The 26,693-nt window shown below is 37.2% G+C and overlaps 1 protein-coding gene across 2 annotated transcripts in view; it reads right to left on the reverse strand.

The window, feature by feature from the left end:
• Syn2 (Syntrophin-like 2) overlaps nucleotides 1-18,400 on the reverse strand; it is a 623,560-nt gene extending 605,160 nt beyond the window's left edge. For both annotated transcript variants that reach the window (XM_083109950.1, XM_083109952.1), the window contains exon 1: nucleotides 18,149-18,400. The gene's annotated coding sequence lies outside the window, so the exon portion shown is untranslated. The remainder of the gene's footprint in view (nucleotides 1-18,148) is intronic.
• Between the last annotated feature and the right edge of the window lie 8,293 nt (nucleotides 18,401-26,693).

Here is a 26,693-nt window from a genome sequence, read left to right on the forward strand (position 1 = left end):
CATAAATTATTATAAAAGGAACTGGACAAAATGTCGCAAGAGTAACATGCAGTCATAAATTTCAATGTCTCTAAAATATCATTGCTATTAGCTTTAATGATTCAAAATTTTATCTTTGCATACAAGAAAAGTTGGGGCTGCTTGTGTAAAAAATATATTAATAAAATATCAGTGTAAAATTCACAGGATGTTTACTTTTACTTTTTCCTTCAAGTGAAGAGAGTGTTAAATATTTCCTTTTAAATTTATAATAATTACTACATTTTTGTAAAACATGAAAGTTTAGATCTTATGTGCAGAATATGAATTTATGAAGTCCTGGCATATTCAAGTAGTAGCTAATTATATGTTATGATGAAAGTCACAAGCAGGGAAAATTACAGAATGCCTGAAAATGTTCACTTGGTGCCTGAAATTTCAAAATCAGCTCTTTCTTTTTAATATTTCAATTTCGTTTCTTGAAATTTCCATTACCTTGTTTCAAAATAATGAGTGCGTTATCTGTATCACGTGTACCAATAAATCAGAATAAACATGTCAAACTTTAAAATCTGCAGCGATAAAGTTAAGTCTACCACATATTAGAATATATTGCATAGTTATGCATGCTGTTATCGGTTCAGTCTTCTTTGAGTGGTCACCCTGGTGTAAGAACTAGTTACTTTTAATCAAAAATAATAATAATAAATAAAGTGCTCCCTGCGCTTTACACCATGCTATGAAGGTGTGTAGGGGTGTGGTGTTAGGGCCCCAAACTTTCTTGATCATGGACGAATATGGGGGTGACATGATCAACACCACGCCCCTGGCCACCTTTAGCCCCCAGTTTCCACCAGGTACCCACTTTATACCATGCAGGGTGGGCACCGGAGCCACTTGCACAGGTGGAAATAAACCCTGTTTTCCCTGACGGAGATCAAAACTGGGCCTCTTGCATGGTAGTCAGATGCCCTAATGACTGAGCTACCATGGTTGTTACTTTTAATCCAATCTAGTATTAATTAATTAATAAATTAGATGTCTTAAGGTCACATTTCAAAATGTGCAGCTTTATTTAAGTTGGATTCATGACTTTCTTAGACTGTATTTGGAAATAAAAATGTTAGTTACTGAGAAAAAGATTGATTGAGTTGGTGTTTCAAGTCCACATTATGCACAGTAAGGCTAATCCGGACTGAGCCTACAGTTTAAAGTGGGATCCGAACCACTTGTGTGTCCACCGGGTATTGAACCCGGGGTTCCTTGATTACAAGGCAACGAAACTACCACTGAGCCATCATGGAGGCCGTACTGAGAAAAAGAGGTTGGTGCCTAAATTATATTTAGTTTTGTCTCCCCTGGCCACACTAACGTTGGACATGCCAATGTCAATTCCTTGCAGCATCTCTATGTCAAAATAATCAAATGTGCTAAGCAAAAGCACATTGTCAGGAATAACAACACTGCTAAAAATCTTGGGACTCAATTTTTGACGAAATTTTGAATTGGACCGCTTCCGGGACTTCCTCCCTGAGAAATGCAAGCTAAGACTCATCCAGGCATTAATCGACCCATTGTTCGATTATTGTGATAATGTTTATGGCCCTCAACTCTCCAAAAGCTCAGTAAACAATGCCAATGGTGCAAAATGCGTGCTTCAGACATATTTTTTAAATAAAAAAAGTTAATCATGTTCTTCCATTTTTTAATAATAATCAGGTTCTACCTATGGCAAACACAAGGAAGTTGCACTATCTCTGTTTTATCTGTAGTATACTGACAGAAGATAAACCGCAGTACCTGTTCGAAAAAATGCATTTTCATAGGGAAGTTCACGAATATGTTACCTGTAAGTGTAACAATCTTAATTCACCCTATCATTCAACCATGGCCTACAATTCGTCTTTCTCCATTTCGGCTCCGAAAATATGGAACACATTGCCTGCGAACATCGCATGCACAACCCCTTAAATTTCAGAGGTAAAGTAAAAGATCTGCTGTTAATGGAACGATGGCAGAGATACTGAAAGTATAAAGCCCCTCACTATATGGAAATGTATTATAATATTATTATTATTAGAGATATTACGGATACTAGGAAATTACAGACTGATATAAACATGGTTCATAGGTGGAGTGTAGGGAATGATCTCAGGTTTAATATTAAATAAATGTTCATACGTTATATTTACCCAGTGATGTGCCGTAGACTATAAGTTTACGTCTACATGCGTTATCTACACGTAATCTACGCGTAGATTACATTGGGTTGTAGTTTACATAGACTACGTAGACAATCTAAAGTGCATTAAAATTAATTTTCAAGGGTTTCATGAAAGGAAAGTGACATTTTCAACTATATTGGTTCCTAACGAAATGAAAAGAACCCTATTTACAACAAAATTTCTCTTCTCTTCTATCATCAACTATGGAAGAAGATAAATTGTATGCAAGAAACAACAACAGATGGCAGTCGTGAGGCAAGAGTGGTCTTTTCCCATAAAGCACTAGAATATGTCCTATATTAGGTTTCTTCCTAGGTGAGAAATTGTTCGAATTTGAAAGAAAGAGTATGAAAAATTCTCCACACACATCAGCAACTGATACGCAGTATAATTTTCTTTTAATTCCAAGGTGCTCTTTGCTAAGTTATCACCTTTCGCCATGTTGTTTACATAGATTACGTAATCTACGTGTATAATATAGTCTACGTGTAGAATGTACACTATCGTTGTTTACGCGTAGACGCACATCACTGTATTTACCAGAGCAAGCAACAATGTGCAAAATGATAAATATGGTATTAACGGTGAATTTGTAAAAAGAGTGAATTCCATTAAAGACCAAGGAGTAATTATTACGCATAATGTAGCACACATTGTTGGGCCAACGTTGGGTGATTGTCGGCATGGTTGGGAAGTGATTGGTAGTAGGGATGGCCAAACGGATCCGGATCCGGGTCTGAAAGTTTCGGATCTGGATCCGGGTCCGAAAGTTTCATATCTCAATCCCATCCCATTATAATATTACCACACCTTAATAAGGTATTATGATCTTCGATTACAAAGAAATTTTTCGTTAGTCCTACAAGAATTTTTTTCAAGTGTTGTTCGTAAAATACTTTGCTACGCATCGGCTAACACACTCGTGCACAAAAATAATCTTACTTGTTTAACATAAAATGTCAGAGGTGATTTTGTAAATGCCATTGAAACGAATACGTATTCATTCGAATGTATTGGAAATGAAAACACACATAAATCTGAGACATTCCATTCCAGGATGAAACCTTTAACACATATAACAAGATAGAAATGTTATACAAAAATTATACAATTGTTCTACAGTTACAGTTTTACAAATTAAAATAAAACATTATAATATATGCAGTGTTATATAATTACAAAGTGTAAGACTAACAAGGGAGGTTATCTAAGTGTCCCCCTCCGATTTCCATGAAACTTGGCAGGCGTGTAGTGGGGCCCAAAGGAAGAATTAAATGTTTTTTTTTGTTTCAGCTAAAAAACGGTTTTAGGGGACAAAACCCCTTCAAATGTCAAGATGAGGACAAATTGAAGTGAGGATCTGACCCCTTTGTCCTCCTCCGATTTCCATGAAACTTGGCAGGTGTGTGTATAAACGGGCCCAAATGAAGAAATACGTGTTTTTTTTGTTTCGGCTAAAAAACTGTTTTAGGGGGCAACCCCCCCTCAAATGTCAAGATGAGGACAAATTTAAGTGGGCATTTGACCCCTGTGTCCTCCTCCGATTTCCATGAAACTTGGCTGATTTATAGAGGGGGCCCAAATGAAGAAATACGTGTTTTTTTGTTTTTTTTTGTTTCGGATAAAAAACTGTTTTAGGGGGCAACCCTTCAAATGTCAATATGAGGACAAATTTAAGTGGGCATTTGACCTATGTGTCCCCCTCCGATTTCCATGAAACTTGGCAGGAGTATAGTGGGGCCCAAAGGAAGAAATACGTGTTTTTTTGTTTCAGCTAAAAACTGTTTTACAGGGCAAAACCCACTCAATTGTCAAGCTGAGGACAAATTGAAGTGGGGATCTGACCCCTGTGTCCTCCTCCGATTTCCATGGAACTTGGCAGGTGTGTTGTTTTTTGTTTCGGCTAAAAATCTGTTCTAGGGGGCAACCTCCCCTCAAATGTCAAGATGAGGACAAATTCAAGTGGGGATCTGACCCCTGTGTTCCCCTCCGATTTTCATGAAACTTCGCAGGTGCATAGAGAAGCCCAAAGGTAGAATTGCGTGTTTTTTTTGTTTCAGCTAAAAAACTGTTTTAGGGGGCAAAACCCGCCTCAAATGTCAAGATTAGGACAAATTGACGTGGGGATCATCTGACCCCTGTTTCCCCCTCCGATTTCCATGAAATTTGACAGGTGTATAGAGAGACCGTATGCCCCGTTTCTTCCTATGCCATATTTACGTGGTTTCGGAGTCAGATCCCCACTTCAATTTCTCCTCATCTTGACATTCGAGGGGGGCTCTATACACCTGCCAAGTTTCATGGAAATCGGAGGGGGAGACTTAGACCTCCCTTGTAAGCGTATTAATTAATTACAAATCGCGCACGCGCGCATACACACTACATATATATGTGTATGTATATTATATATATAGGTATATTAGCAGGTAACAATATGTTATAAGCACATTCTTACTTTCCAAAGAAGCGCATGTGGGATGGCAAAACGGATCCGGATCCGGATCCAAAAGTGCTGGATCCGGATCCAAAAGTACCGGATCCGGATCCGAAAATTCTGGATCCGGATCCGAAAGTTCTGGATCCGGATTCGGATCCGAAAAAATTTATGATCCGGATTTCGGATTCGCCAGGATCCGGATCTGGCCATCCCTAGTTGGTAGTTCTCACCAACGAATATCTTACGTTGGGCCAATGATTCACATTGTTGGCAGACATGGTTGTCAATTACGCCCATATTGTAGGTTGGCCCAACATTGCATTCAAGGTTTCGTACAGTGGCCAGTGACGTAATGCCAAACGAGAAAGAGAAGAAAAATTCCCCTTGTCGATCAGCAAGACCCTACAGTGAGCTAAGAAAAAATAAATTCTGTTTAACGTAAAATAAATGTGCAAAAGCAATCACTTAAAGTGAAGTTCTAGAGCTTGAACATTTTCCGTCTCGAAAATTTCACGACTTCGTCAGGAAATTGCGAATTTTTCCCGTCCCGAATGTCGGAATTTAAAAAAAATTCCCATCCCGATCCCGTCCCGCACCCACCTCTAAAAATCACTCGACGGAGAAATAGCGTGTGAAATTCGAGTTTTATGAAGTGTCGGGGAAAATAAAATATTTCTAGTCCCGAAAATGTTCCGATTTAATAGGGAAATGGTGAATTTTCCCCGTCCCGACTAGAAATTTTCTGTCCCGCACTTACCTAATGTGAACGATTAGTGCGAATTCAATCTCTATTGCGCTACAATGTAAAGCTTAGGGTAACCAAATGAAGAACGAAATTCTTTTAGGACAAAACGAGCCTCGGGCTGCTGTCAGAAAAGTATAGCAAAGAACATTCTCAATGAATTTAGTTAAATATAAACGTAAAAACGATGTCGTGATCTTTGATTTGTTCATCCTCCGGAGAAAGTTTTTTTTTTAAAATAACAATTTCACATAACGATTTATATGGAAATACATATAATCGATGTGTGTTCGAAAGTCGATTGTGATGGCGGCCAGATTGGATATGGAGTTTATTGCTGTGTTTTTTTTTTTACAGAAAACTACGTTGAGACAGGTAAGTGACACACTGATTTAATTCGATAATAGTACAGATAATGAAAAATAATGTTAAAATTTACTTGCAGAGTTATTCATATTTACATAGTTACGAAAGTTATGCATTCCGAGGCAATTTTTGGGAACGGTTAGATATCTAAGAATGTACAAAATAACATTGTATGTATCACCATTTTCTCCCGGATTTCATTATTACACATGTGTAGGAACCTACGACCAAAAATTGGTGTGTGTATAACCATGAAATCGGGATGTAATACATCGAACATGAGCCCGTTTTTTTTTCATTGGGACCAAAAATTCAATTTTTCCGGGTCTTTTAATTGCAATTGAAATTATAAATTATTTCCTTGTTATGCATAATGAGAAACATCGACGATTTTTTCGAGAGAGAGACTGAATCACACAACCTAAGATCAAACTCAAGGAAGAATGTTGAAAGAGTATTTTTCGTATCTCTCCAGTTGCCAGTTGCTCAAGTTCCTTTTGTTTTATTGTGATTTCATCATGTTACGAATACAATTTTTACATGGTTTGATTTCGATTTACTTCTGCTAACACACATTGCAGAGTTTTAGCAATTGCTTAAGATCTTGTTCAATATATGCCTTTGTAGTTAGGTAGGCCAGGTTTGGTTCTCTTAGCATTACAATAAATTCTCTAACTGTCTAAATGCATTCTTGTAAGCTTTCGATTTACTTAAGCATCAATTCCCACTAGTCTACAATACTTACAGTCGGTTGTTAACAAAAGTGCATTCTCCATGGGAAGCAAACATTCTTGCGTAAGTTAATTTTTTCGGTACCAGTTCGTTATATCGGAGACACATTAAAATCGGATATTTTGTGTTTTGCATGGTTCGTACTTATCAATTGTGTATTGCGGAACATAGTTCAAGGTACCATTATGCTTTTTACATGAAAACAAACACAATTTTTCACATAGAGAGTAGTTTCTGTTATTCCGTTTTTCGCTTCCCTAACACACAATATGGCGGGCACAAGTTGACTACCGTCGTAGGTATGCAGTGTTTCCAACCTTCTTCACTGAAAAATACCGGTAACGGTTCCGATTGTTTTATGGTTTCCCCTAGCACAAAGACTAATTATCGTAGAATTTTGGAAATCATTGTTAAACGAAATTTAAACCTTCCTTAAGGTAATGAGCACTGTTTGGACTAGAAAAAAAGTTATTTATGTTGAAAAAACACCTTGAAAATTACCTTACGCACTTCTCATGGACAAGATATTCTCCATCGACAAGCGACAGTAAATATCGTAGAAGCGTGGGAATGAATGTAGAAGTAAATTGGAACCTTAGTAGAATGCATTTAGGGACTTTATTTTACAACTAAGGGAACCGAACCTAACCTGCCTAACCTAACCACGAAAGCATATATTGAACAAAACCTTAAGTAATCGCTAAAACTCCGCAGTATGTGTGTTAACAGACGTACATCGAAATCGAACCATGTAAAAATTGTATTCGTAGCATGATGAAATTGCAATAAAACAAAAGGAACTTGGGCCAAAATACCTACTATCGTGTTCGTCACGTGTGCAAATTGTACAATATGCATGGGTAGCTGATGAATAGCCCCACGAACCATTTCCGATAAGGTTAGGTTGGGTTAGGCAAGCATAGTTAAAAAAAGGGGGGGGTTGGAAACACTGACAGGGGGTTACGTCATCATATCTGCTTCACGTAGGGGAAGCAAATGAAAGCAATGGCAATTGTGCATTGGTGAGATATTTCTCTTGAAAAATACATGATTTCCCGGTCAAATAGATTCCACGATGAAAGAAAATACCTCGACGAACGTTGAAAATTTGGGGAAACTCATTTCCGTAAGTAGTTTCTTCTGTAAAAATGAAGCAATGTGTCTCCGATATACCGAACTGTTACCATTTTTTCAACATAAATAACTTTTTTCGAACTCCAAACAGTAATCATTACATTAACAAAGGTTCAAGTTTCGTGTGACAATGATTGCCAAAATTCTACAATAGTCTTCCTGTTAGGAGAATTTGAAAAAATCATAACACAATCTGAACCGTTACCGCCAGTAAGGTTAAAATGCAGAAGACATCCTTGTGTTTTCACATTCTAGCGACGTGATGCATTATAGTTAAGCAACATCAAACACAACATTTTTCATTTCCACTGTTCTTTTGAGTAAAAATACACTGAATCATTAGGTATGTAATTCATAAATTAATTGGAAAAGAATTAGTTTGTAGCCACACTTAATAAATTCAAGTACCATACAAATTTCTTAAATGATGTGTCAAACTCATTATTTATTATGTTATTCTGACAAGCATGTTTGACAGCCATATTTAATCAAAAACAGACAACTATACACAGTGTGGTATACAGTAGCCAGTAACTGTGCAGAGGCATGTTCTGTTTCAAATGTGATAGCAGTATACCATAGTAAAATGTAAATTCAAGTTTAACAAAAGATTCCAAACATATTAATGTCACTAATGTGTTAGAAATTTATATTTTATTAATTACTCAGTGTTTAACATCACCAACTAATTCCTTGTGTTTTCATTTCTATACTTGTTCTCATGGATATAAAACTGGAAACAATTGTTGCATGTAATGTGAATTGATGTGCAGTTTTAAAAGTAATTGTGACACTTTTTGATGAAGGAAGATACACTAACATGTTTATAACTGTACAACAACACACTGTAGATATTTTCCTATTTCAATTTGTAATATGTATGTTGTACTGATTGCAAGAGATTGACCTTTTCCTTTCACTGGCATCTTCATTCTAGGTGAAGGCAAAGCAACTTCAGCTCTACAATCTACATCTGGATCAGACAAGAGCATTGCAAATTGCCAGTTTCATGGGAGTAGTTTATCTGTTATTTCACGTCATCTCGCAAAAATTGAGAATAGACTGTTAGAAATACATGAAAATCAGAAGCTTATTTTGGAAAATTTGACTCCAACATTGATGTCCTCAAATCAGCCCTTGTCTGAAAATCTAAAGCTTCTTTGTCAAACAGAGGATGACATTCAGAGGGTTGAAGAGTGGTTACTTTCTTCTGAGCACATGAAGCAGATGGTAAGTTGACATATTTCCATGAGTGAAATTAATAATGTCAAACTTTTTTTTTTGTTTTAATCGAGCAGTTAACATTTTCAGCGTAATTAACTGTAGCTCAAAGTGGTATGTTGTAATTTAAGAGAGGTGAATTACATCTCAACTCCATGTAATTCTTTTTACATCATTGTAAGTTTCACTGGAAAAATCATGCAAATTGAAGTATTTCAGTTTTCATTAAAATTCCGATCTCCGGGAGAAGTCTCAAGTTCGTTTATTTTGTTATTTTTCACATTCGTACTTACCTATTATGCATCGCTAAAGATTCTTTAAGGTGGGATTTCGCTTTTTTGACTAAAATAATTTCAATTTTACACATATCGAGTAATTATTGTTCGTTCCTTTTTCGCTTGCATTACACACAATATGGCAGGCAAATTTTGACTAACGTTGTCTATCATCAGTGGGTATGCAGTGTTTCCAACCTTCCTAACTGAAAAATAACTACTTCCCTAGATAAAAAAAAAGGGTTATAATAGTTACGTTACGTTAACTTTGTTTCGTTAGGTTAGGTTAACGTACTCAAAAATCATGCATATTAAGATGCAGATTTACGTAGGTTATGTAACATTAACATAGTTACAAATATGCATGGTTGGAAACATTGACCGGGGGTTACGTCATGAAACGCACGCAACGTCCAGTTTACATAGTGGAAGGAAATAGAGGCAACAGCTTTTGTGCATCAGAGAGACATTAATCTAGAAAAATACATGATTTACCGGCCAAATAAATTGAACAATGGGAGAAAACACTTCCACAACCTCTGAAAAGTGTACAGAAACTCAGTTCCGTAAGTACTTTCTCCTGTAAAATTGAAGAAATATGTTTCCCGGAGATCGGAATTTTACTGTAAAATGTGTACCTTGTATCGTCCACAGTGCAGTGCTTCTTGATTGAATTAATGTTTTGTTGTAGGAATCATACTGAGTTTCATTGGAGGCAAAAACATACAGCAAATTGTGCAAAGAATTCAGGAAAAAATATTTTCTAACACATTGGCAGCACGTCATAACTGGACTGGAAAACACAACAAAATACCTCCGACATTTGAAATTATTGGAGCTTGTATCAAGTAAGTTAGAAGGCTGTTCTTATTTTCTTTTTTCAATTGATAACTAAATTAGGCTGTAGGGCCATTCTGAGAAGAAACATTTTTATTTAAAAAAAACTTATTTGTTGTTTAATTTTACCATTGTTTTTGGTATTTTTTTTTACTTCAGCTGTCTTATTAACTTAAAAGGAAAAACTAATATTATTTCATGTAACACTGAAGTATTCTCCTTTTACTAGAACAGTGTTCATAAGTGCAAACTCATTTGTCACATTTCAGCAAGCCTAGCTCAGTTAGTTGAGCTTTCATTTTATATTCAGAAGGTAGTGAGTTAGATCTCAGATGAGGCCAGGCTAGCCATGCAAGTTTCTTTCCTGCAGTTTTACATCACTCACACGAAATTAATATTGTGGCAAATCTCTGTAATTCCTTTCCCATCCTTTCCCTACCATATAGTCATGGGCTTCCGGAAGGGGGCATGCCCCCCCCCCCCCCCTGGAAAATGAACATCAACCAAAAATGATGTATTTCACACACATAATTTCATTTTAGCCACAATAATCTGTTAATTGTTGCATGAACACCATAAATTCAAATTTAAGCAATTTTTTTAGGGAACAACACTATTTTTGGGGAAAATGTGCCTTGTTTGCCCCCTCCCCTGGATAAAATACCTTCCTTGCCCCTCCCTGGAAAAAATCCTGCGGACGTCCATGCATAGTATAGTATAAGTAACTGTCTAGATGTGAAGGATTAATGTCACCCCACATGGATAATATGTCAATATTATCTTTCATGGGACAGGGAATAAGTTGAATCATCATACTAAAGATAGGCCCAAGTACACATATCATACGGTATGTTACATTTGACTTCATCCATGGATCTAACTGTTTGAATTGTTTCTAGTTTCAGTTCGAAGGAATTCATGTAAATCAAATGCATCAGATTATGAAATACACTCAGTGATATAAAACTGGTTCCGCTTTGTCAAAGATAGAGATGTTGGCCGGGAGCAACGTAGAAAGGAAAAGGCAACTGCAGGAACATCAAGAAATAAGTAAACAAGTAAAGACTGGTGATAGTTTTTCAGCAAGATACGAGAGACGAATCATTTCTAAAGCTGCAGAAATTATAATGAGCGAATTTCATGAAGTCCCTTCTGTTTCAAGATCTACAGACATAATTCAAAGTGGTTCTGTTGTTCAGACTACAAGTTCATTTTCAAATACTTGTGATGAAAGTGTGTGATTTTTCAAGTAGTTCATGTAGTGGTAGCAGTAGTGAGGGTAATGTAACAGATTTGGAAACTGCCTCACCTCCTATTTCAGAGCATTTAATTTCTTGGGCAAAAAAATACAATATTTCTAATAATGCATCTACAGATTTTCTCCATATTTTGCAACCTTACATATCGGATTCTCTAGATTCAAGGACTCTTCTTGAAACCCCTAGACCAATAGACTTGAGAACATGCTCAGGAGGTTCATTTGTTTACTTTGGTGTCAAAGAAAACAGGGTTAATATCTTCACCACATTATGAGATTTTTGAAAAGCAGAAAAGAATTGAAAATTTTAAACAATTTTTAACTATGAAAATTAACGTTGATGGACTTCCATTGCATAAAAGTTCCACAAAATGTTTTTGGCCTTTGCTGGGAATCTTAGATCAGGCTATTAACAATGCTGTATTTATCATTGCAATTTATTATGGGGAATCAAAACCAAGTTCTTCAAATTATTTTTTCCTTGAATTTGTTAATGAGTGTTCAGAATTGGAAAGAACAGTTATTTTGATTAAGTTAAACTTTATGGATTTTTCATAAGTTGCATTGTAGCAGATGATCCAGCAAGGGCATTTTTGAAGTGCATTGTATCTTATAATTCATTATTTGGCTGTGAGAAATGCATTCAGGAAGGAACATACTTGGGGAGAACCACATGACAGTATGAGCATGATTTAGGACAGATGCAAGTTTTAAGAACATGCAATATGAGGATCACCAGCAGTTTCGAAGCATTTTATCTGATTTACATGTAGGCTTAGTTTCACAAGTTCCACTTGACTTGATGCATTTAGTTTGTCTTGGTGTGTATGGGTAGAGAAAATACCAAAAAAATGTAAATTGAGTTCTTTGCATACACAGAAGATTTCTGAACGACTTATCGTCCTTGGTCAGTACACTCCAAAAGAATTCTCCAGAAAACCACAATCATTGAAGCTGTTCAAATTTTGGAAAGCTACTCAATTTAGAGCATTTCTGTTATATTGTGGGACTATAGTTTTGAAGATGTGTTGCCAGAGCATTTATTTAATAATTTTCTTGTCCTGCATGTTTCTCTGTACATTTTAGCCAGCACTGACCTTAGTAAAGTGGAAAGATGGCAAAATTTTGCACATGAACTACTTCATTTTTTGCTAAATATGTGCCAGAGTATTATTCTCCTGAACTTTTGATCTACAATTTTCATAATTTATTACATGTAGTTGAAGATGTTTCTAACTTTGGTCCTTTAGATGAATATTCTGCATTTCCATTTGAAAATTTTATGAAAACAATTAGGAAGATGGTTCGTGGTCCAGGTAGCTTTGGAATAGGTAGCTAAAAGACTAGGAGAAAAATCTGGCCAACACAGCAATGGCCATAGTATTAAACATTCTCCTGTTTATAGGAATGTCTGCATCAAATCTATACTTTTGAATGAAAATGAGAATTGTATTGTGGGAACAACCTCACCTGATAATTGCTTATTAACGAAAAATGGTGATGTTATTCTTGTAAACTCCATTGAAAAGGATTGTAGTAATGATGGTTTCTATGTATAATTAAATTATGAAGTTTTCATACACAAATTGGACATTTTCACTTCACCTCTTCCAAGCAGTAGATTGTTTATGTTTAAGGTAAAAGAATGTAAGAATAGAGTTATTGTATCCTCAGTTTATTTACATAAAAAGTATATTCTTACACCACGCAGTGGCTCAGTCGGTAACGCGTCTGACTACCATGCTAAAGGTCCCGGGTTCGATCCCCGGCCGGTTCAAATCCGGGAACTTTTCTAGCGATGGAAGCGGCCCCGCCCCCCACCCAGCATCGAATAACATGGGTACCTGGGGGGTAAAGGCAGTCAGGGGCATGATGCTGATCACATCACTCACGAACGGATCTAGAAAGTGTGGGGCATTACCCCCACACCCCCTATATGCCTTCATGTCGTGGTGCTATGCACAGGGGGGCACTTTACCTTTTTTACAGATTTCGCTGACACATCAGCATTTGGATGTGTTCCATTTTGTAATAATAAGCTATTCTATTGAAATGACATTATGTTCTTTGACACCTGAATTGTCAACCTCACACAGCTTTTTCCTTCAATAAATACAATAGCATCTTGCTACTTTTTTTGTAATGTATGAAGGTGATTGTCTTGAATAGTATATGTGAAATTCATTTTGCTTATTCGCTCCGCTAAAAAATGTTTTACTTTTATAATCATAAATACATAAGTTGTTTTTTTATCATTCCTTGTATTCTTCTCCAGTGTTTGAAAATGTCTTAATAAATTTCTATACATACAAGAAATGATGCAGTTGTTTGTAAAATATTTATTAATATTATAAACATAAACTTGCCAAAAGTATTAACATTGGTATGTTGGTTTTCGGTTTGAGTATTAATGGCTGGGAAGTTTTTCCACTGTAGTTAGCCCAACTCTGGGAAATAGATTTGGTTGGCAAAGTTTTTCCATTGTAGTTGGGCCAATGTTGGGAAATAGATTTGGTTGGCAAAGTTTTTCCATTGTAGTTGGGCCAATGTTGGGAAATAGATTTGGTTGGCAAAGTTTTTCCATTGTAGTTGGGCCAACATTGGGAAATAGTTGTTTGGGAGGTTGATGGCAAGGCGGACATCACCAACAGTTTGCCAACCATTGGCACAACAAATATATAACCATTTCCAAACGTTGGCCCAACCTTTGTGTGCTACATGAGCATATTTCTTGCATTACCCAGAATGCCTACAGGAATCTTGGATTTCTAATAAGAAATGCTAAAAGTTTAAATGACATATGCTCTTTGTGTATGCTCTACACGTGTTTGGTTAGAAGCAAATTAGAATATGCTTGCTCTGTATGGGCACCAACCTGTAACTCCCAGAAAAATATAATTGAACGTATACAGAAAAAAATTCTCAGATTTTTATATTATAAGTAGTATCAAATATTGCCAATAATCCTTAAAATACACAATGATTTGTTAAATGAATTTTGTTTTGTGAGCCTGTCAAATAGACGTGAAATTTCTCAACAAATGTTTCTGTATGAAATATTAATGGACATATTGATAGTAGTTCTATACTAGAAAGAATATGGTTTAATGTGAGACAGGGTCATTTACGTAGTAGACGTTTACTCTCATACAAAATCCCAAGAACAGAAATGTAAAAAAGTTCCCCACTACAAAAAAAAATGACCCTTGAATATAACAAGATCTCAAATCATTTGGTAGACTTAGATTTTGGTATGACACGGACCAAATTTATGAATATGTTAAAGGGGTACCTCTCTTAATAATGTATTTATTATGAGAATTTTGTTGTAATGATGTATTGTGCCAGTGTTTGTGATGCTTGTTTTGTGTAATTCAGATGAAATGGGTAAATATCTGAAAATTTCTGTTGTCATAGTTAAGCAGTAAACCTGTTCTGTCACAAAGATGTATGTATATGTATATTATGTATTATCTGTCTATGTTTGTGAATGTGTGTGTAAAGGAGGGAGAGAGTGTATGCGCGTACGTACAAGTTGATGAAAATGTAATATTTTGATACTACCTTCTGTAATTGGAGACTTGTCTCTGTTGAAGGGAAATAAATAAATAAATTACTATATCTTTTGTATTTGTAGTTGCACTTTTTCTTTGTGTTTATGTAATTTTTTTGTATTCTTACAGGTGTATCTGTACACAGTTTATCATGTATGTATCATCATATCGACAAGGGTTAGGTGGCAGAGCATCTCTTGGCTGAACCTCGCTTGCTTAATAAAAAAATTTATCATTATTATTATTAATAATAGTCAGTGGTCAACACTGCATGAATATGTGCTACTGCAGCTAGGGACAAAAGTTACAGCTCAAGCAGTTCCACATAACTTTAGTTTCATAAAATTTATGTAGTAGTAGCAGAAAATATGTTACAGATACTTTTGCCACTGTCACGTTCAAGATTTACTGAATTACATTTGAAATTATACAAAGATATTTTTCTTTTGTAGCATTCTGATCACTTGTTACATCCACTTAATTTTGTAGTGTTACAAAAAAACAAAAATAATCCTCATTCTTTGAATAACATAAAATTTATTTCTGGTTATCCAAGAAAATTCTTTAGAATCTTGCAAGTATGAATGTATAACCAGTAATGCTAAGAAGCAAATCCTTGTTCTGGTTTGAAAATTTTAAAATCTGCCCCAATTGTGATTGTTTAACTCCCAAACTAATCATGATACAAACACATTTCTAATTTCGTAAAGCTGGGCATGTGCACACATGCCATGAAGACATATGGGGTGATGTGGAGGTAAAGTTCCACATATGCTTGATCTTGGCCATAGTTGGGATGATGTGATCAGCATCATGCCCGGCTGCCTTTGCCCCTGGGTTGCCACCAGGTGCCCATTAATATGAGGCTGGGTGAGCCCCATGGTACCAGTGCAATCTCCACCAAACACCTCTCACTCGTTTATTTCGTCGTTTCTAACATTCGTATTTACCTATTCTGCATTGCGAAAGATTCTTTAAGGTGGCATTTTGCTTTTTTCACAAAAATAATTTAAATTTTTCACATTAACAGTAATTATTGTTCTTCGTTTTTTCGCTTCCGCAACACACAATATGGCAGGCACAGCTTGAGTCGCGTTGTGCATTATGTGGGTATGCAGTGTTTCGAGGTATGCAGTGTTTCGAACCTTCGTAACTGAAAAATACCTGAATAGCCCCACAAACCATTGACGCATGGCCCCACGAACCATTTCCGGCAAGGTTAGGTTAGGTTAGGCAAGCATAGTTAAAATTTTGCTCGTAAACCAATGCGATACAGTTTTGAAGAATAAAAAAATCATCTTCACTTCTTGCAAAAGAACGGCGTGGTTGGAAACACTGACAGGGGGTTACGTGATGAAACGTACGGAACATCCAGCTCACGTAGAGGAAGGAACGGTCATTGTGCGTCGGAGAGATATTTTTCTTCAAAAATACATGATTTCCCAGTCGAATAGATTCCACGATGGAGGAAAATACCTCCACGAACTTTCAGAATGTTACAGAAACTCATTTCCGTAAGTAGTTTCTTCTGTAAAAATGAAGATCCGTTCAGCGGAGATCTCACTGTTACCCGAGCCCCATAGCCACTTTATGTGGGGACAATGCCGGAAAAAATTCGACCTTAGATCACCCACCCTGAGAATCGAACCTGAGTCTCCTGTGTGGCAGTCAGATGCTCTACCAAATGAGCTACTGCATAGTATGCTTAGTAATTATGTTTTCTGGAGCATGATTTTTCCCATGCAAGAGGGGGGCGGGGGTGCAAAGGGTCTTCTGCAGACCTGTTAGAACATGGCATTTTTCAAATTTCATGTGAGAAATTTTAGCATTTTTTTATAATTTATGAAAGTTCTGTCCTAAAGTTAATGTTACTCAGAAATTGGTACTTCGGTATTATACGGACTACCTGGTTAGGTTAGGAGTATTAGCCCCAGTTTCAAGATCGACAAAATCATGTTTGCGAGGGGAATATAATTTAACGTAGACAAATGAGGTAGTCCGTATAATACTAAAGTACCCAGAAATGTTAATAACTTCTGTAATGCAAAACAAAAAATAAGCCATAAGAACTTACCTACAACATTTTATGCTAAAACTGTGTCTTCCTTGAATGGTGTGTGTTTAATCAATATCTGACCAAATATCTTCAAACTATACAATTCTGTACTTGGTCTACCTCAAAAATGTTATTTCGGTTTACTATACCGGAGACACCTATCAATGATTTATTTCACAATTTTTTTACATTGCTAACGTACTATTCTGCATTGCGGAACATTTCTTTAGGTGAAATAATGAATTTCTAGTGAAAATAATGTCTATTTCTTACATTAACGAGTACTCACTGTTGTTCCTTATTTCCCACAAACCATCCACGGGCAGCCCCAAAAACCATTGGCGTTAGCCCAAAAATTCACGATAGCCCCACGAACCATCATGGGGACGAGGTATGCCTACTAGGTTAGCTTAGGTTCCATTAGCACTCCTTTCGTTCAATTTAGCATATACGGACAATACGAGAGTGTATTGTGCTCTCATGCAGAAGGCAAATTGCGGCAGCAGCAATAGCACGTCGGAAATATATTTTCGTAGAAAACCACATGCATTAAAATGGATCAAAACTACATTCCCGAACATCAACAACGCTACAGAAAATGATTTGCGTAAGTACTTTCTCCTGTAAATTTGAAGAAATCCGTCTCCGGTATAGTAAAGTGTTACCGTTATTTCTGCATAGTGAAATGTGCAGGCTATTTACATGATTTCAATAAATGCATTCTGCTACTGACAAAACTAGCTGTGTTCCGAACCCTCTAACTACAAAAAAAGAAAAAGCCTTACCATTTCAAGAAAAAAGATGTGTGGATAAAGCAATGCTAAATCATATTATTTCTAAATGAAGTAAGCCTAAAGTGTTATGAATTTTCGAACCTTCTGATATGTCTGAATGGTCAACACACATTTTGGTGTTGCTGTGTACTGTGAAGGCAACTTCAAAATCTTACTCTCACAACCATGGCCATAATTTTAATATGTGTGCTAGCTTCAGGCTCTTTAATATTGATAGAAAAAGTAAAAATATATTTATCGTGTACTGCAGTACCAACATAATAAACTGCTTAGCAAACACCAATTTTATTACTCAAATGCATACTTCGGAAAACAATGTAACTTTTTTTAAAAATCAGTTCCATTGAAAACGTAAAAAAAAATTTTGCTTCATTTCACAGCGAAATTATTTTTAGAGATCGGTCTATTCTCATTGAGAGTCATTTAAAAATACTGAAAACAAGCGCTTTATTCTAACCTAATTTTCAGCATTAGATATATCACGGTTTATTACCATTCTACAGAACAAAAATTAATATAATTCAAAACTCTTCCTTACCAATTTTAGACCTCCCTCTTCTTCACTATTTACTTGACGTTGTATCCATAAACTTCACTAATAAGTACACAACACTTAACACTCGCGAATGATTTTTTTCCCTTAAAGGCTACAATACTGACAAGAAAGGTATTTTAAACATTATTATTATATAAATCGGCGCTGTTAAACAACGTCCAGTTATTATTTTTTGCTCGCAACTAACTTAACAAGTGTCGGAAAGCACTGCAGACAGCAAAATACAAGTGTGAATTCTTCGCTTCATTTGTTCCTTTAGTTCCTACGGGATAGAAGAGATGGCAGCACCATGTAACAGTAAAACTACGCAACGCGACACACTGCATTGCGCTCTGGATTCGCTAGATTTTCTCACCATATTTACATAGAATGATAATGGGAAGTCGCAGATGGAACCGAAGTGCCAAAGACCCGTTTTCCTGTTGATGAGAAGAAATTTGCATAATTTTCAATTCAACTACCAATCCTAGCAATGGCGTAGCGGCCGCAACTCATTCCCAGGCAATGGGGCGAAGCGACGGGGCCTGCAATGTTCCCAATGGGCTTCTGAAATGTTGTATTATCCCCGAAATTCAACAAGTAAGTGTCACTTATTCGCGAGGACTGAATGGAAAGAGCTGCTCTTGTTTACTGTGGGTATGGGACGACTCAAGACAACATTTTCACCCGGACGAGTATCATCTAGGGTTTCCAATGGGTGCGGAATGAAATGTAGGGGGTGTGATGTTGAAAATAATGAAAACATCAAACACGCACGCAACTTTTAGCCACTATATCAAATAGTAATGAACGTTTAGTAGGCATCTATAATAATATGCAAATGGAACAAGATTTAATTTGTTATTTAGAGTCGCTTTTCTTTTGATTTTGGCTAATCGCGACGATGAGAATGAGTGATGATATGATGAAATTTATGAATGAAAACTCACAGAAAACATCAATGCCAAGACCGATATTCGAACATGGGACCCTTGGCGTCGTAGCCCGCATTGCAAACCACGGAAGTAGGCAATGAAACTGAAGAATACTAGTGACTTGCATCATTTTACATAATTTTAGGGGGGGGGGTTCACTGAAGCGGCCGGTCTCTGAGTCCGTGCGCGACCATCGGCGTAACTAGTTGTTTTTTTCTGAAAATCCGGTTTGCCGTTCTGTGTCTTTCTTGTTTATTTGTGTTGTGATTTCTATTAAACAGTGATACTTGTGCAATAACTGAACAACTGTTGTAATAAGATGGACATAAAGCAAAAGGAACGGATAAAACGACTATTTCTGGAAATTTCGAGGGAAAGTGACTCAACACATGCACAGTTTGATTCAGATCATTGAGACCCAACAGCGGAACATTTGCAAGTATGTCGTGAAAAATGATAAAGATTTTCAATCACCAATTATTTTATTTGCAAAAGATACTAAATTTTAACTTAATCGCATTGTAATCGGAAGGTCCCGGGTTCGATACTCGGTGGAGGAACATAGTGGTTTTACTCACTTTAAACTGTAGGTCCAGTCCCGATTAGCTTTTCTGTGTATAGAATGGACTGAAAACAGAAACTATAAAAAAAAAACAAATCATTTTTCCAATTCTATGTGCGGACATGTAACATTGAAATTTTTAAGATGTGGCTTATTAGTTATTTTGTTCTGTGTATTTAATTTATTAACTAAAATGTACATTTCACAGTTTCTTAGAATCTCAATTACTTGTAAAAAAAGATCTACATAATCGCTACATTGGCGTTTTAAACCAATAATTTAGCATATTTTAAAAAACCGGTCTCTGAGACCGTCCGCGACCATCCACGTAACATTTGGCACGCGACCCAGGAAGGGTTAAAAAGCCACAATTTGTCCCGCTTTTATAAAAGTCATGGGGTTATCTTGAAAATGAAGTCTAAATTTCAGAGACATTTCATGCTAAACAAGATGCATTCCGCGCTTTCCAGATTTCACAAGCGTGCATCAGATTGGTGCACCAAATATGACGTCAATTTCGGCGAAATTCGGAAAGCTTCATACTGAAACAAATGAAAGTTAGATTCGGAATGCGCACGCATATTTGCGTTTATAAGGGAAAATCACCATCAGTGACTAAATGACAGAAGATATTTCATGAATATTATATATTTTCACTTAACGACATCTTATTTTGCATGTGCAGCACGAATTTAAGTGTTATTCCTTTGTAATGATATCGAATTTTGCAAATGGATGCTTTCCTGCATGTTTTAGCAGGAGATGGACGCATGTTTTGATGCATCGGCATACTTTATTTCACTTTCCGTACAAGTGAAGGAGTAGTAGTATTTAAAATGTCGACAGTTTATGTCTGCATCCACGTTATTCGTCCTCCGTGCAACAAAATCAGCGTGACATACCGTACTATTGCCTACAGAACGCATATCACGAATCGGAAGAAGCTTCAGTGCAGACGACGCCATTTTGATTCACCAGCCGCAGCTCTTGAGGCTGGTGTAAATTGATCACGTCATGGTTTAACCTGGTGAAAGCTTTGGTGCGCCCCGGTGAAATACGGAAAGCCGAAGCGTGCATCAGCGGTGCACCAGCCGGTCCACAGGTGAAATCTGGAAAGCGCGTATTGTTTTGTCTGTGTTCCGTTACTTGTAGAGCAGTGAATAAGCAAGCAGTTTCTTTAAGGAATTGCCAAAAAAATTTAAAGTCTTGACACAAACGCATGAGAAAGACCTCGAGTTGTGTGTTTCATATGTGTGGTAAGGTTTTCGGGGAGATTTATAAAAGGTTGATGAAGAATAAAGCTGCTCTCAAGAAGATTAGGTCTTCTGCTAAATACTTCTGGTTACTAAACTTCAGCATAAAGGTTGATAAGAGAGGACGAGGGCGCTATTCACCGGATGTTTACATTTCTGTGCTTCCTTGGCACTGGCGGGGACTGCACTTCCGGTTATGAAAATAATAACATTGAATTGAAAGGTGTAAAGGCAGTGTCTTCGGAAAAGACAATATTTCTGTGGCTTTTGGTTTCAACATGAGATATGACTCAATTTCTTTTGCAACAATTTTAAAAACTACACCCTGGAAAAATGACCCCTGCAAGTTCTCGCGTTTCTCTGCGTCCAGTTTAAGGCAAAAACGAGACTTCCAAAGTTACGTGGCTAGCGTTGCGCTGAAAACACGGCCCGCCATGTTAATACGTCACGACTTAGGGACAGCTCGTTTGTCGACTGCTTCAAGCGTTCAGTTACAGCGCCTTGAATAACGTAGTGTGCAAAACGGCACAGTTCTGAGCGCTCTGTCTGGTTCCACTTGAAAATGATCCGCTAGAGGCGCTGGTGTTGAACCCGGTGCTTGGTATTCGTCTGCTTATAATGGAAGTAAATGGAGTTTTCGCTGCAACGTCTGATTCTTTTACATGAAGCATTTCTATGAATGTGATAATTGCTATGATATTTGGTAGAGTGGTCGCGAAGATATTAACGAACATTCTAGACAGTCGACCACGTCCTGTTATCGTCATACTTTCGTTAATAATACGGGAGAAAAAATACGCGTGGAATGCTCTTCGCAACTATTTTTTTTGTATGAATTAGGTTCATTATTATTTTCATCACCATCATTTCTTTTAAAGATATACACACTGAAGCATTTGTATTTTTGATATTTACTGTCTCTTTTCTTTCGCTTTAAACTAATCGCGGCGATGATGATAATGATGATTGCATGAAACGACAAGGGGAACCCCACAAAACTTTCTTAGTGCCATCGACATGAGTGTAAGGCAACTTTCAAACCAATGGGACAAACGACAGGGGATGTTCACACTGTCACACTAGTGACACACACTTCCAGACTGTAAAATAGCATTCATTGCACATGAGGGTCCAAACAAAAAACGACACGTTCATATGGCGTATTCGCATGCTACTTGTTACTTCGGTCGGAAAGCTCCTTAAAGGAAGGGTGCTCAGACCGAAGCGACGCGCTACAGGAGGAGTCCCCAACTAAGTGACAAGCGACATGGTGCCTTCCGTCTATTGGCAAGCGTTCGCTGCTAATTGTGCGAACAACAGATAGGCGATACGAAAAACCGCACATTACAACAACAGATCTAGGCGACACGTCGCTCAAACTGGGCCATTTCCTCAATAGCTTGCAACATGTTGCCGTGGTTTGTTGTTCGCGCATGCGCAATGCAATGAGTGTCTTGCTTTAGGGAGATTGCGCACCAAAGCAACAAAGAGAACCCGACACTTGTCGCTTGAGGATTTCACCAACAGAACGCTGGCCTGTGCTTCCCGTCATGTCGCTACGATGGGAAATTTTGCTCTTGATTGGCTCGTTTCCAAGCAACATATGTCGCTTCGGTGTGAAAGTTGCCTTGGACCGAAGGACCCGTGTCGCTTTGGTGTGAAATCCTCGTATCGTTTGTCACGTGTCGCTTCGGTGTAAAATCTCCTTGAGGAAACGGTGCAGTCAGAGCTTGTATCCCTACGGTTCGAAAGGCTGCATTGATTACGGACTGCTCGCTTCCAAGCGACACTTGTGGTTTGTCACCTCGGTATAAAATATCTGTCAGGATACTATTTATATTCTAATAACATAGAAAAATAAAACTCTAGTACACAATCCAACACCTGACGTCCGGAATCACTTTGCGATGTTTCTTCTTGTGTTACGCATGCTATTTATTTATTAATTTTATTTTACTTTTCTTTCCAAATTAATGTCATTTCGTGACTGCAAATCACTCCACAAATATAACTGTTTCCATCAATTCACGTGCCGCCTTTCAAGACAAACAAATCTACACAATATATTCCAAAAACTAACAAAGCCGTATTACTTTCATAAGAAAATTAGCACCGACATTGATCGCACTGCCATTCATGTTTCTCATCCGTCTGGGGAACCAGTTTCTTGGGTCGTTTTCCACACTACGTTATTCAAGGCGCTGCAGTTCAGTATTCTCTTTGCGTTCAGTTTACTGCAGATAGCCCACGGTGAGCAAACATGTGCAGCAGTTTTACAAATCTGTACAGATTTAAATAAAGGAAGAAGGAGCGATAGTGGAAAGGAAAGCTATGCTTTGTAATGATCATTCTTCCATGAAATATCCCTGCTGCTCACGTGCAAGATAAATGAAAGGGTTCTGCTGCGTGCGTGTTCTCAGGTCATGCGAAAAATATTGCTTGTAAAATTGGTTGCTGACCAAACTTTCAAAAATATATATATTTTAAACTTATATTTATCGAAATTTACCGTAACCTATGTAGTGCAAAAAAAGAATTTTCACATTCTTCACTTTATTTATAAAGCCTATTTTACTTTATTTTCCATAAATCAATTTCAGTTTGTCTTTCATTTCTGTTGCGCAAGTTATGATCAAATATTTTTGGGCAATTAAGAGAAAATACACTGAGAAGATTACATCAGTTGCACAGTACATATTAATACTTAGTTTATGTATAATTATTACAAGGAAATAATGCGTATTTAAGGGTGGGGTTCAACGGGTCCACACCCTTTGGTTCAGTAAAATTACCAGTGTTACCTGTTTTATCCGCTTGTTCATAAAAATTTCTTCGGACTTATTTTCTTCTCTTAAATTAGAGATGTAGGACTGGATACGGATGGAAAGGAAATTACGTAATTCCACACACCAGATGGGACTGCAGACCAAATGTCTGCAATTTCCTGATAGTTTCGGAATTTCTGCGATAAGAAACTGCATTGAGACAGAATCCAGTCGAGGAAAGCAAGTAGCAAATTAAGCCCCTATCACACGGAACTGGATTTCTAGTTGGAATGTGGCGCTGAACTAACTTTCTAGGTAGCAATCATGGCCGCCTGGCTGACTGCTTGACTGGTTTGGAGGAATAGGACATGTTCTAAAGCCCCTATCACACGGAACTGGATTTCTAGTTGGAATGCTCTAGTTGACACTGGACTGGCTACCCATTTGCTAGTTTTCGCCTCACACGGTACTTGTTATACCGTACTTGTCGATAGTCTTTCGTTCCCATAATGGCGGCCGCGCGAGATGTATACAACGTATCACTTCACACTTTTAAAATACGATAACTATCCAACCGAGAGGAATATCGCATCGCATTAAATGGTTTTAGGTAGAGAAGAACGGCGCTGATAAAATACATACTTTACAACGTTTACTATACACGTATGGAAGAATATTTTAGCTTTTTCAATTGTAAACATGCCTTTCGTGTTGTATGCACTCGGAAGCCACAGACAAAAAAAGGCTACTTTACAAACTCACAGAATATCTTCACATGGCCAAACTTTGCTCTGATTGGCTGTTCCACAGAATCTAGTCGAAGAAGTTAGTAGCAATTAGAACATGTCCTATTCCTCAAAACCAGTCAAGCAGTCAGTCAGGCGGCCATGATTACTACCCAGAAAGTCAGTTCATCGCCAACTAGGGCATTTCAACTAGAAATCCAGTTCCGTGTGATAGGGGCTTAATTTGCTACTTGCTTTCCTCGACTGGATTCTGTGGAACAGCCAATCAGAGCAAAGTTTCGCCATGTGAAGATAATCTGTGAGTGTGCAAAGGAGCATTTTTGTCTGTGGTTTCCGAGTGTTGCTCCAGCAATGTATAACGTATAGAGCATGAAAGGCGCGTTGATTTATACCATCTATGTCGAGTGCACGGTGTTTACTCTTGAAACAACTAAAATATGCTTCCATGCGTGTACAGTAAGCGTTGTAAAGTATGTATTTAAGCAGCGCTATTGTTTTGTACTTAATAACGTGTAATACGAAACATTATTCCTCTCGGATGAATAGTTATCGGCTTTTAAAAATGTCAAGTGATACATTGTTTACTTCTCACGCGGCCGCCGTTACAACTTCCCTCGTATGGGAACAAAAGTCTATCGACAAGTACGCTGATAAGTATCGTGTGAGGCGAAAACTAGCAAATTGATAGCAAGTCAAGCGCCAACTAGGACATACCTACTGGAAATCCAGTTCCGTGTGATGCGGGCTTTAGAACATGTCCTATTCCTCCAAACCAGTCAAGCAGTCAGCCAGGCGGCCATGATTGCTACCTAGAAAGTTAGTTCAGCGCCAACTAGGGCATTCCAACTAGAAATCCAGTTCCGTGTGATAGGGGCTTAAATTTAAAAGTTGCAACTAGTTATAATTATACATTATAACACATTTGCCTTTTGGTTGTTGATAAGCGCTCTCTCCATGGGCGTCAGTCGACCCACTCCCCCTGGAAATTTACATCCTTCAGTTTAAGTTGCACAAAAGCAGAGAGTTTGTTATTTTTATTGTTAATAACAGAAACAATGTTCACTTGGTTAGTATTCGAACAGAGTAATCAATGAAAAATATGCATTAGATCGGAAAAATGAGTGAAAAATACAGGAACCAGGTTATAGTTTCATATTCTACCATTTAATCCAAAGAATAAATGGTTCCACTAGATGAGGTCACACAATATGAACTTTGTGAGTAGTTTTTTATAACTTCTCAAGTCTTTTCTTGAACGACACTTGCAAAAGTTAATTACTGTGCATTTCAGTATAGTAACTATGAAATGTAGTAAATCGAAAATAGTTGTGCTGGATATTCATTTGGCTTGTGGATCGAATAGCATGATGATAAAAAAATAACAACAATAATAAAATTCGAATAAAATTTATTTAAGTAGGTATATGTTAATAGTGTATAGCAATAATTTTAACCGTAGCTTGTACTCGAAGTATTTCAATGTTTATAATTAATGTAAGCTTCATTTCAACCTGGAGAAATCTTTTCAAAAATGAAACTGTTTGTAGAAGATCAACATTGCCTTGGAAAATATTAGTATTGTCCCTTATATCTGCATCCAAATGATCCGGGAAATTGCCAATCTTTTCTAGGTACCTTCGTTTCTCTATATCACTCAAAAATTTCAAGTGGTCCATTTTGTTTCCGATCTTTAATAAGAGAATAAGCTTGGTGACGATCTGTATTCCACTTGTTTACATTGGAAAATTCGCCAAACTGGAAGTTCTTTCCCCGCCATCAACAATCGAATTGTCTGATCGATCATTTTTTTGTTTACCCAGGTATAACCCCCATACAGGGATTGTACTAATTAATACCTTTTGACAACGGGAGATCATATTTTATTTATTGTTTATGATATATCATTTATGCGATCCATCCTTTAATGAACAAAAGCAATAAATTAATAAGAACAATAATTTTAAAATTAAGCCTAACCGATCTTTAAGGAAAGGGGGGGGGGGGTACACTGATATCTTTGGGATGTCCCGGTTAGGGTGAAAATATTATGGTCACCCTAAATGTTGGACATTTGACAGCACCTGCGTATTCAAGAGAGGCCAATGATATTTTCCTTCTGTAGCACTATCTATCATCAACAACGAACTGTAACGAGAACTTACTACTATAAAAAGTAAACGTACCCTCTCAAAAAATAGTTTATGACAGGAACTCAGTAAAGTTTGGAGCAACGCTTGAAGTGGAAATTGCTAGCTGAGGGGATGTTGGGTCGAACCTTGAACTTCTA

The sequence above is a fragment of the Lepisma saccharinum genome, chromosome 23 (assembly GCF_977018435.1).
Source record: "Lepisma saccharinum chromosome 23, izLepSacc3.1, whole genome shotgun sequence".
Taxonomy (NCBI): domain Eukaryota; kingdom Metazoa; phylum Arthropoda; class Insecta; order Zygentoma; family Lepismatidae; genus Lepisma; species Lepisma saccharinum.